The sequence below is a fragment of the Lucilia cuprina genome, chromosome 2 (genome assembly GCF_022045245.1).
Source record: "Lucilia cuprina isolate Lc7/37 chromosome 2, ASM2204524v1, whole genome shotgun sequence".
Classification (NCBI taxonomy): Eukaryota; Metazoa; Arthropoda; class Insecta; order Diptera; family Calliphoridae; genus Lucilia; species Lucilia cuprina.
In genome coordinates this window covers 45,232,803-45,245,386 of record NC_060950.1, presented here as the reverse complement: position 1 = coordinate 45,245,386, position 12,584 = coordinate 45,232,803, and the positions used below count along the sequence as shown (strand labels likewise).

At 31.9% G+C, this 12,584-nt stretch overlaps 1 protein-coding gene across 3 annotated transcripts in view; it reads right to left on the bottom strand.

The window, feature by feature from the left end:
• Positions 1 to 12,584, bottom strand: part of LOC111686066 (probable dolichyl pyrophosphate Man9GlcNAc2 alpha-1,3-glucosyltransferase) — a 363,172-nt gene that overhangs the window by 29,493 nt on the left and 321,095 nt on the right. The window contains exon 3 of one of the 3 annotated variants that reach the window (XR_006940048.1): positions 9,418 to 10,871. The exons of 1 other annotated variant lie outside the window; for it this stretch is intronic. The gene's annotated coding sequence lies outside the window, so the exon portion shown is untranslated. Of the gene's footprint in view, positions 1 to 9,417; positions 10,872 to 12,584 lie in introns of those variants that run through there. One more of the 3 variants, XR_006940045.1, reaches the window with a different exon arrangement.

Here is a 12,584-nt window from a genome sequence, read left to right as displayed (position 1 = left end):
AGTATTTACTATTATCAGGTCGTCCAAAACTGCTGTCAATACAAGTCGGCAGAGAAATACTGAGGAAATACCGAAGAAACCTTCATCTATCAGCTCCAAAAATTAACAACGAATTTAGGCAGTCCTGTAAATAAAAATCAGTGACGAAATTAACTAACTTAAAACCAACTGTTAAGGAACCAAGTTTCTCTATCATATTTTTGGGTTCTGTGTCAGTCCACGGTGTTTGACTGCTAAAATTTATTAATGTCTGGACTTAAACTCCATTAAACATTTGTGGTTATATTTACAAAAACAACTTTTAATTCACTCATTATCCTCCAAAACCACCATACGGTTGATTTGCTAAAAAAGTTTAAGTACATTATGCTTTTTTATTTTTTTTTAAATGTGTTGTAAAATTTAAGAGCTGTCTAGACAATATAATACATTTTTTTTTTTAATTTTCCCACAAAATCTATTATAAAATGATGACACTGTATATATGACACACAAGGGTTCTTTCTTTCTTCTTTCTTCTTTTACGCCCTTTCTATTAAACGCAAAAATGCGATCATGTGTCCCATCGATGCATCCCAAAACTCCCGGAAACCAAGTTTTTGAATAAAACCACAGTTTTGAAGCCATTTGCTCTTCTTGATATATAAAACTTCTTTCATAACAACACTTGTTGTAGGCTGCGCCAATCCAACATTAAAATCGTTTCCACAACTGTTTGATTATCTGTCAATTTGTCACTTTTTTAAAATTTCAACCAGAATTAGTTGTAATTGTTAATACCAAAAAATTTAAGTTGTTTTAAAATTGAGTAGTTTCAATTTCAAATCAACTGAGTTGAGTTGAAAACTGTAATAGGGGCATAAGTATGTAGAACCTTGGGATTTTAAAAAAGGAAATCCCCGATTTCGGGATTTTAAAATCCCGAAGTTTCGGCCTATTTTTTAAATCCAATTACATTACAAAATGAAATATCAAAAATAAAAAGGGCAATAAATAGGCATAGATACTATCGGATATCTAACAAGTAAGAGTGCTATATTCGGCTGTGCCGAATCTTATATACCCTTCACCAAAGTGAACATCTTTTATACACATCTTTTATAAATTTTAATTTTTTCCTGACTACATTATTATTACATCAAAAGCTAAACAAAAATAACAACAACAACGCTAAACGAAATAAAACACAAAATACACAAGGCATCTAAACCAACAGACATCTAAACATACATAACGAAAAACACAGAAAAACAAAAATAACAACGCAATGACGCCAACAGCATCCAAACATACAAAAAAATACACAGCTGAATAAAACCAAATACATCTACACACACGTGTATTCAATTCACAGTGTTGTTGTTGCTTTTTTAACAAAGCATGAAAAAATATGACATTTTTTGATGAAATTTTCAGAGGTTGTCTCGGATTTTTGCTCATATCTCCGTTATTTACCGACCGATTTTGCTGATTTTAAATAGCGATCTTCTCGAAAGCATGTCTAATAGAATTATTAAAGATTCGGATCTCGCCGATATCTGGGGTCCTCTAAAAACTGATTTCAACAGACAGACGGACATGGCTTAAGGATCCAGAATATATATACTTTATAGGGTCGGAAAATTATATTATAGAAATTACAAACGGAATGACAAACTTATATATACCCTTCTCACGAAGGTGAAGGGTATAAAAATAACAAGTAAGAAATTATGATTTAATTTTCATAACAAAGCATTTGACTTGATCAGTGCCTCGCCTTTAATATATTTCAGCAATGTTTTGTTAAAAAACTAATTTTCTGAAATATGCTTTAGGGGGCTTCCTCCAAGCCCCCTGTTTGAGGCAATCCTCATAAAATTTGGAGGATGAATTTACGGTTACATAAAATGCATTTATGCTGAATTTCACTATGGCACTAGTCTTTTAAGCGAATTGTGGACATTAAAGTCATTTTTTGAAGGGGGGGCTTGGGTCAAAAGAGGCCCGAAATTTAAACAGGGTCTTCAAGGCTAGTATAAAACTTTTACTTGTTTAGTAGTATTAGGGAAAAACAGAGTAAGATCACTAAAAACTATTAGATTTTGAGTAGATTTTAATGAAATCTAGTTACAAAGTAGATAACGTTTTGTATGGGAAATCTAGTTAAAATCAACTAGATTCGGCTCGAAATGTCATAAGTACCATATTTCGTGTTTGTGTAAACTTTGTCGTTTTCCCTCGATTTTACCTTTGAGAATTATTTGCGGGATTTTGTATTTGTCGTTCCTAGATACTAGTAATGAATGAATTTTACCCACTGCCAGAAGTAAACTTATATTATTCTGACTGAAAGTAATCAAGTGTGCCAAAAATATAGCTAAAAAACCTAGCATGTTAGAAAAAAAATTATTTAAAATCAGCTATTTTTGTCTTACTGGTTATACCTAAGACATTATGTAATTATTCAAAATTTTTAAATTACTAATTAGTCCATTACTTTTTGCAAAAAATTAATTTAAATGTAAAGAAAACTGTGAACCTATTTAAGTGACCAGGAGTGCTTTTCGTGACCAGTTAATACTTATTGTATTTGAAAAATGGCTAGAAAGTCATTCGTATTCGGCATTTTATCTCCCGTGATATATGCCATTCATCATTTATAAGGAATTTGAAATTCTGAACACTTTCGATTTCCGTATCTTTTATTCGTAGTGACGTGATATCCTGAATTAGGGTTCCTTTACTGACAACCATATACTTTTTATTCTTCAGATATATAAGTTTGTCATATCGTTTGTAATATCTATAATTATCCGACCTTGAATAACGGAGATATGAGCAAAAATCTGAACCAACCTCTGAAAATGTCATAAACTTTCCAACTTAAATGGCCGACCATATGATACCCACACCAGTCAGCATGTTAAAAATGTGGATTATTTTCTAAAGAATAAAGTATTTAATTTGGTTTTTAGCTCTATTCCGGAATATGTTTACTTAATTTTGTTTATAAAAGAGATTTTCTACAAGAGGGCTCATAGGTAAGTATGAGCATATATAATATTTAATTGATTCAATTCGAAATATTTTTAGTAGTTTCTCTAAAAATATTTACCTATACAAGCTATTGCTTATTGCAGATTACTGACAAATATAAAATTTTTTAAGCAGCAACTTACTAATATATTTCTATATTTCTTATTGCTTGCCTATAATATAAAAATATTTTTCTACACAAATTATTCGAAGTCAATAATGTTGAAGCCCTGCAAGTAGAAATATACGAACATGAAATGTACGCAAGCAAAGAATATATGCCGACGAAAACACAAAACAAAATGAAAGTCTCGACCAAAGAACATAAAGAATTTGGGGTTTGTCAGTTGGTACCTAAAGGAGTTTTCAACTAAGAATGTATTGGTAGAATTTTTTATAAGTATTGTAGCTCCAACCACATTCAAAACTGATTCCAAACCTACATAGTTGCATAAAAACGTACTTAAAAATTTTAGGAAAAATATAAAACATTTAAATGTATACTTTCAAAGATTTGTTTATCTTTTTATTGCACATTTGATCTGTAAACATTTAATAAACACGTTGTTTAATTTGATTATTCTCATATCTGCTAAACATTATGTTAATTTTATATTTATTTCCCATATTCAATACCAAAATTTACAACTTTTTTTTTAGTTTTATTAAAATTCTTCAAAAATTAATTGTCAACAAAATACAATAATATATTTCTCGTTTACAAAAAATTAAACTATTTCGGGCTATTTGACGGTGTGAAAATGGACAAAAAAAAAATAAATAACTCGTTGGTGTGGGGAGGATATGTTATTGTTGTAAAGCAATGTCATAGTCCAATTTCTTCATGAAGTTAAAAATTTTGACTATCAAACATAAATATTGTTACGTTTTACAATTTAAAACGTTCGCTTATTTCCCTTTTAAAATAAACCGGTTTCTTTTTATTGCAAATAAAAGCGCCAATTAGTTTTTAAATTATAACAACTCTTTATATATAACAATACAACTTATATAGTAGACTTTGACACTTTATAGAGACTTTATAGTCGTGAACGGCTGTTCGGTAGGCCAGCAGAAATTTTGGTATGTGTTCATCCCAGTCCTACTGATGTGCACTAACCACTTTTCTCAAATATTCCTCCAGTGTGCGATTGAATCTTTCGACCATGCCATATGATTGAGGATGCAGTGGAGTTGTTCTTCTTTTTCTTATTCCGTATGAATCGCGCATTTCTTTGAACACAGCGGATTCAAAATTTCTGCCCTGGTCCGAGTGTAATTCCATAACGACATATCCAGTTGTTCACAAACACGCCTACGACTGGCATACACCTCTGGCCATCTGCTGAAATAATCCATAACCACTAGAACGTAACGGTTTCGGCATCACTAACAGGGAAAGGGCCTGTTACATCCATTGCAATCCTCTTACATGGCGCACCTTGTACTGCTTGTTGTACTGCTGAAGGTGTCCACGACATCTTACTGGACCTTTGCCTGCTATTCATTGTGGACTATTTGAATTCCAATCGGCTACCGATTGTTGACAACCGACCCAATAAAACCGTTGTTTTACCTTTTCTAGGGTTTTCGTCACACCAAAATGACCACCACTTCGTCATAGAACTCTTTCAGTACTTCATTTATTTTAGAGGTAGGCACCACAATTAGATTTGTCACCGTTTTTCCGTCTGCTCTCTCCCATAGACGGTATAGGCAGCCATTTAATACTTGTAGACCAATCAGACCAATCCTCATCTTTTACCTCAGCCTTGCTTTTCTCGATAGAGCATCCGTATTACCACCTTTAATGTGCTTAATGCTAAAATCATAAGACTGAAGGAGTTCAATCCAACGAGCGAGTTGCCCTTCGGCTTCTTTAAATTGCAGCAAACACCTGAGGGCAGAGTGATCGGTTCTCAGTTGGAGGTGTTGCCCATACAGATTCTTATGGTAGTGCTTGACACACTCAACTACTGCTAAGAATTCACGTCGCGTAACACAATAGTTTCTCTCTGACTTTGAAAGCGTTCGACTGAAGTATCCGATGACTTTTTTTAGTACCATCGACCACTTGGGAAAATACACCTCCTATTCCATATCCGCTCGCATCGCTATCTACTATAAACTTTTTTCCTGGGATATGACAGAATTGGTGCCGTACATAATAGATCCTTGAGCTTCTGGAATGCTTGTTCTTGTGCTTCACTCCATTGGAATGGTTGTGACTTCTTAGTCAACTCACGTAGGCTTGCAGCAACACTGGCAAGATTTGGAACAAATCGTCTGTAGTATGTACAGAGGCCGAGAAAACTGCGTAATTCGTGGTGATTTTTCGGGCGAGGCCAGTCCTTTACATAAATTATTTTATCCTTATCTGTTGATATTCCATCAGCTGTTACACAATGCCCCAAATATTTAACTTCCTTCTGAACAATGCACACTTCTTTACACTAAGTTTAAGTCCAGCCGCTGATATTCTTTTATGGACTTCATCAAGGTTCTTCAGGTGTTCATCAAAAGTCTTCCCCATTACAATTATGTCGTCGGATACACGACATAATTGCAATGCTGGAACATTGCAGAGTCCAAAGGGCATTACATTAAACTGCCATAGTCCACCACTAGACAAAGAAAAGGCTGCGTTGCCTTTTCTTTGTCTGCAATCTCTACTTACCAATATCCACTTTGCAAGTCTAATGTGGAGAACCATTTTGTTCCAGCTAGCGTGTCCAGAGTATCATCAATTCTAGGTAGAGGATAGCTGTCTTTCTTGGTGACCTCATTCATTAATCGACACAGAATCTTGTGCTGACATCTTTCTTCTTAACTAAAACCACAGGCGAGGTCCAAGGACTCGAAGATGGTCCGATTACGCCGTTCCGCTCCATTTCGTTCACCAACTCCTTCGTTTCGTTATGCTAAAGGAATACTTCTGGGAGCCTGCTTGATAGGTCTCGCATCACCAGCATCTATTTGATGTTTCACAATTGCTGTTCTACCTTGGTTTTTTAAGAAAAGACAGATGCGTGTCTTTTCAGAAGTTGTTTGGCTAGAAGTAAGATTACTATTTTTTTGCTGCATTACTGATATGGAGATTGTGGGGTGGGAGCTAGCTCTTGCCCCTCAGTGCCCGCTGGTTGTTTCTTGGTGGTGAGACCGATCTGGTACGTAATTATTTCTGCTGCTCACTAGTACGCTTTCAAGAACTACTGAAGCACTTTTAGTTCTTCGAACTTCATGACTGCTTTTTATTATGCAATCCCACTTCTGACACCAATTGTTACGTTTTACCTTTTAAAACGTTCGCTTATTTCACTTTTAAAATAAACCGGATTCTTTTTATTGCAAATAAAAGCGCCAATTAGTTTTTAAATTACAACAACTCTTTATTTACACAGTTTTGTACACAAACACTTTTATATAACAATACAATATAGTAGACTTTAATACACGATAGCACACTTGACTATATTAACTTTACTTAACGACGTTTTATATAAGACTGACTGATTTGGTCTCTTGCCGGCGTAATTTATGCCTTGTCAATATCTTCTAGACATTTCCATTTCGAACACTTCCAGCATTGTTTTAACGGTCACATTCACTAAGTGTTACTTAAAACATATAAAAGTTTCCGGAAATAGAATGTTTCTAAACAAATGTTGTTTAGAAACATTCATAATGAATCTTAAAACTGGTCGTAAAGAACTGTTGATTTAAATGCAAATACAATTTCGTAACAATATAATTTAATAATACAGGTGAAGGGTATAAAAAAACGCTAAAATGCTCTTATAAAATCTAGAGATTTTATGCTCTTGACAATCCTATTCCGTTCTTTAAAGACCGATTTGCAAAAAATTTGATTTCATTTGTTCTCTACTATCCTAACAAGCATCCACTAGCCATTTATTAGTAAAAAAAATATTTAGGGTTTTCATTTAAACGTTCAAAACCCTCGTAAACTGTGCAACCTGTGCATGTTTCCATTCTAGCAATTGACTTGTATGGAAATTGATTTGCACCCTTATAAGTTTGAGTGACTATTTAGACTGGCAAACTTGCGCAAACACATTGTGTATTTAATTTAGCGAACGGATCACTATTGTTCACTTTTGAATTTATGGACTTGAATATTCACATTTTAAACATATTTTGTAAAATTTTTTGTTAAAATAATTTATTTATTATTTTTTGATTTTGTTTGACATTGTTTTTAAGTGTTTATAAATATTGTAATTGAACAGAATTTGAACAGGGATTTCATGAAACAAGTCGAATAAACTTGCCCACTTGCACAAATGGGAAACTTAAGCGTTTAAATGAAAACCATTATTATATTTAAAAAAATTTTCATACAACTTTTATCATATCTTTTACTATGTTTCTATTAATAATCTAACATTATAAAATATAATTAATTATTCTAACAACTTATATACATATCTTGCAATGTTGTTATATGTTGTATTGAGCTTTTCCTTGCTTGTAGAGCCAGGATCGGCAGACATATACTACTACATTTTGCACTTGTATAAGTAAAACAGCGAAAAAACAAGAAATGAGAAATCATTATACTCTCATCTCCACAAAAATGCATGTATGGAAAACTGATGTTTACAAATAATATTAATGTAACACAAAACTAATATTTTTTAGTTTAATAGTGGCAAATATTTTTTGCCCTGTTTTGCACATATTTATTTTAAATATTAAAATATAAGTATATAAAAACACAAATTTGAGCTTTTTAACTATATTTGTAATAAAATATATACATATAAAAGAAAAAATTAAACAAAAGTGCATTAAATTTTGGTTAAATATTATAATTTGAAAATTATGTTGAAAGAAAAAACATTTTAAAAAGTTAATAATTCTAAAATGTAGTGTAGATTCTAAAAAAAGCACAACAATAATTAGTATTATCCATCCCTTCATTAATATGCTTTCGTTCATTTTCATTGCAAAAGCAAGAAACGAGCGACGACACAGCCTTCTTCTATGACAGCTCAAATGAGACTGAATTGTGTTTTCTATGCGTGTGAGTAATCTGTGTAAATTTAGTAATGGCCAAAAAACCAGTGTTGCCAACATTGATCAAGCAAAACGCGCGCAAAAAAATTAAAAAGGGGAAAAAAGCGTAATTTTCTAACTGAAAATTGGTAAAAAAGCACTAACGTTTTTTCAGTCAAATATTGTTTATTTTAATAAAAATTGCACATTATTTCGCTCATTTCCTACAAGACTCCAAAATTCGTTTTTTAGAACATTGGGCTGCAAAACAAAACATGCGTCATACTAAAGTCTTTCACCGGTGTGAGTTAATGTGTGACGAATATTAGATAAATAAGATGAGAATTTTAAAAATAGTAAAATTTCATTAAACATTCAAACTGACAGGCACACTACCAACTGGCCAACCGATGTACCCACACCCAAATTGTAAAATTTTACAAAACTTATGAAATATATTTTTTTTGCAAAATCTATATAAGAATATTATTTTTAAGTTTTTTGAGTTCTGGAAAAATTGTTTAAATTGAATATTTTGTTTTTTTTTGTTTTTGAAGAATATTTGCTTTTGTACATTTTGTACATAGATTTTGTTTTGTTGGTCAGTTATAGACCAATCGTCATAAAATTCGGCATAAAGAATTATAATAAAAATCTTTTTATTGCGAGTACAACGATGAAGTAATCATGGAGGCTTTATATATGAGGGATAGATTCAATTGTGTAAAAAAATTATATAAAACTTATTTTTTGTCAATTTTCATCGCTGTACTCATATTTTTAAGGGGACCTTAATAGGGGGTAGGGTACGTTACCGATAAATCCGAATTAAATTCGGTAGGAAGATTACATTTGTATAAAAGTAGTTTATTTCGACTTTCTCCGCTAAACACGTATTTTTAAGTCAGTAATGAGCGTTAAAATCAATTTTTGAAGGTAACCATATGTGGGGGTAGGGACAATTATGGACCGATTGCCGTAAAATTTGCTAGAGAGATTTTGGCTTATATAAAACATATTTATGTCGATTATTTTTAAGTCGGTAATGAGTATTAATGTCATTTGGTAGAGAAATTTTGATGCATATAAAAATTTGTGGAAAAATTTAACTCGTTTGCTCTTTACGTTCTAACGTAAGATGAACACGGACGGACAGATGAACAGACGGATGGACATGGTTAGATCGCCTTAGAATTTAATAAGGACCCAAAATATATACGACCAATGTGTTACAAACGGAGTGACAAAATCAATATACCCCACTCATCTTGGATATATGTTGGGTATAAAAAGCACTAAATGCACTGTCATAAAATTAGAAAGCACCACTTTAGTGCCTTTTTGAAGAAAGGCACCATGAGCAAAATTTTCCGCGTTTGGCACACCAAAAAGCACCGCAAATAGTGCTCAAAGCACTAAGTTGGCAACACTGCAAAAAACACTGTGTATAGGAGTTGCCGATCGTGGTTGTAGAGTCTAGACCTACAAACAGTTCACATCCATAAGTGAGCGCGGGTATTAAATATGTTTTTGCTAGAAGCATACGTATATTAAGTGGTGTAAAATATTGAGTCTTCCATAGGTTTCTCATCATGACATACGTTCTACCACAAACTATATTAATATGATCAACCCAGTTAAGTTTTTCATTAAATATGACTCCGAGGTTTTTGGCATGCTTTACAACTTATGTTATTATTAATAACACCCATGTCTTTAATTTCTTTCCATTTACTTTTCGAAGTTACAGCTGATTTAAATTTTTCCTCGAAAAAATTCTATTTTGCTATTCTAATCTTAGAATTCACTTTTCTTCTGCAGCTTTTGAATAGTTGTTCAAGTTCTGTAGTTTTGAATCTTTTCCAGCGCCCATATGCTATGTTTCTCTCATTAATTAATGTTTGATTTCGGTTGAGAACCAAGGTTTTTCCTTAGGACGTATATTTTTTGTTTTGATTAAGACATAATTTTGATACAAGTTTTGAATGTTGTTATATAAAAAAGTAGCTTACTCATCTACAGTTGGCATATAAAAGATGAGATCCCAAGGCGTGTTAATAAGATCACCTTCCAATTGTCGTAAATCGATATTATTAAAATCTCTAAATGTTATTTTTTGTTCTTCAGAAGTTATCTTAAAATCATATGATAGTAAAATCAGGTCATGTCTTGAGAAGAGTGATGCGGACAACTGGTCAAACAAGAGATTTTTTGACATATTTTCAATAAAAAAGGTCAAGCAGAGTACTTGAAGTGGGAGTAAAATGTGTAGGTGTTATTTGGTTTATAAGGTATAAACCAATGCATTCATTTCATTCATCAGATTTTTATCTAGCAGAATATTAGCGTTAAAATCTCCTGTTAGAACAACATCAGTAAATCCAAGTGTAAGAGAGGATAGATGATTTATCAAGGGTTCTATATCAACTCTCTTATGAGGTCTATAAACTGTGCCAAGTAACATTTTTCTGTCATTGTTATATATTTCTAGGAATATGTATTCAATTTTCAAGGTGCTATTTTCAGTATTCTTACACTTAAGTTTACAGCATATTGGTAGTCTAACATATATTGCTACTCCACCACCACGAGATAATCTATCCGAGCGAAATATGCGATATCCATTTAGTTTATAGACGCTATCGTGAATATTAGCATGAAACCAGGTTTCCGAAACGCAAATAATATCGATTTTAGAATTTTCAAAGATGTAACGAAATTCATCTACTTTATTGTTAAGACTTTGAGCATTAATGTGACAAATGTTTAGCCCCGAAGTTTGTTTGAAGAGTATCCTGATTAGGTTCTAAAAGGTTTCACTGGAACCAGCTCCACTACGAGTATAAGAAAGAGGCATGAAATGTTTTTATACAATTTGTAGAAACAATTCAAATTAAAGTTACGTTCTTTCATATATAAACATAAAAGAATATTTTTGTAAACAAATTTAAATAATAATATAAGGTATTAAATGTTTTATAATAAATGAAATAAGATATTAAACAAAAAGAAATTGATAAATATTTAATATTAGCTGTTGAAGCATTAAGTGTCATCTTGGGGAAAATTATTTTGCTGTGTAGTATCATGGCATGTAGGAGTGGTTTCATTATTTGTGTTGGATATGATTTCGGTTTCATTATCAAAGTTGGGAACTCGAAACATCTGTCCCAATATTTTGAAATCGTTAATACACTTCGGGTCATCATCCCCAGGTTGTTTAATATAAACTAGACCCCGGTTTGTAAACGCTGATGTAATGATTCCTTGTTTTTTCAAGCGGTGTGCCTGTACAAAGATCCGGTGATTTTCAGGTGTGAGATTTTCATTTACAAAAAACGGAACGGTACTATCAAATCCTATTAAATTCAAACGTAAAACATCTTTCGTAGTTTTAATATGCGAGGTGATAGATTTAAGAACAAAGTTACGTTCATAAGGAGATTTGAATTTAATAATAATTGGAGCATCTGAGTTTGTTCTTTTATTTTCCAAGTTATGATTCAGTCTTCCAAAGGGGCTCTTAATCTTGACTCTAAATATTACCTTAATATCTGGAGGACAAATATTTACTATTTGACATATTTTTAAGTACATGTCAAAGAGATCCTCGTTATTATGTTCGGGGATACCATTTATGCGGATATCATAAGCAACTATTGAATTATCATGTTTCCTAGCACAATCTTTCAAGTATGATATCTCTCTTTTCAATTGAGACTGAGGTCATTTGTGAGTTCAACAATTTTATCCGTTGCGGTGTTTTTTATTTCATGAACAAGACTTTCCAATGATTCAACTCTTTCCGTTATATTATTCAAATCATTCCTAGTTAGGTTAAGTCTTTTATCAATATCATTTAATAATCAATCCTCGCACTCGTGAAAAAATTTTGTATCATTAATTGTAACTGATCAGTTAATTTATCAATTCTTTTATCCATGATTTGTACAAATTTGGCAAGATTTAGGTGTCATTTGCATTACTTCTCTAAGTCTTTTTTGTGTAGGAGGATTTACAATTTCCATAGTTGTTTTGTTTTTATGTTTATTTTAGCTTTAGTTTTATTTTTAGTTTGACTTCTCAGTTTTGCCTTATACATTAGTTTATTTAATAAGGGTACACAATTTATTCGTTTCTTATTAATTTATATTAGTAAATAGTATTTTTTTAGGTGTATATTTAAAAGTTAACGGCTAAAAGATCATATGCCTTCCAAACTCTTTTTTAAGTCTGAAAGACTTGGCACCACTTTTTTATTTATTTGTCTTTAACCAGTATTCGTATGAATAGAACAGCTGGTGATGTTTATGTTTACAATTAAAAAAAAAAAACTTTGATTATAAATAGAATGTAGTTGTCTCGTTTATTTAATTTGAGTGGTTTTGTTAAATATTGAAGTGTTATTATATTATATTATTATTCGCCTTAAGAATATTTTAGTTATCTTTTTTATTAAAAAGTCCGCACAGGAATATGTTTTTTTTTAAATTTAGTATAACTTCACGATCAAATAAACACTATAGTAAATATTTCGAAAGTTGTTT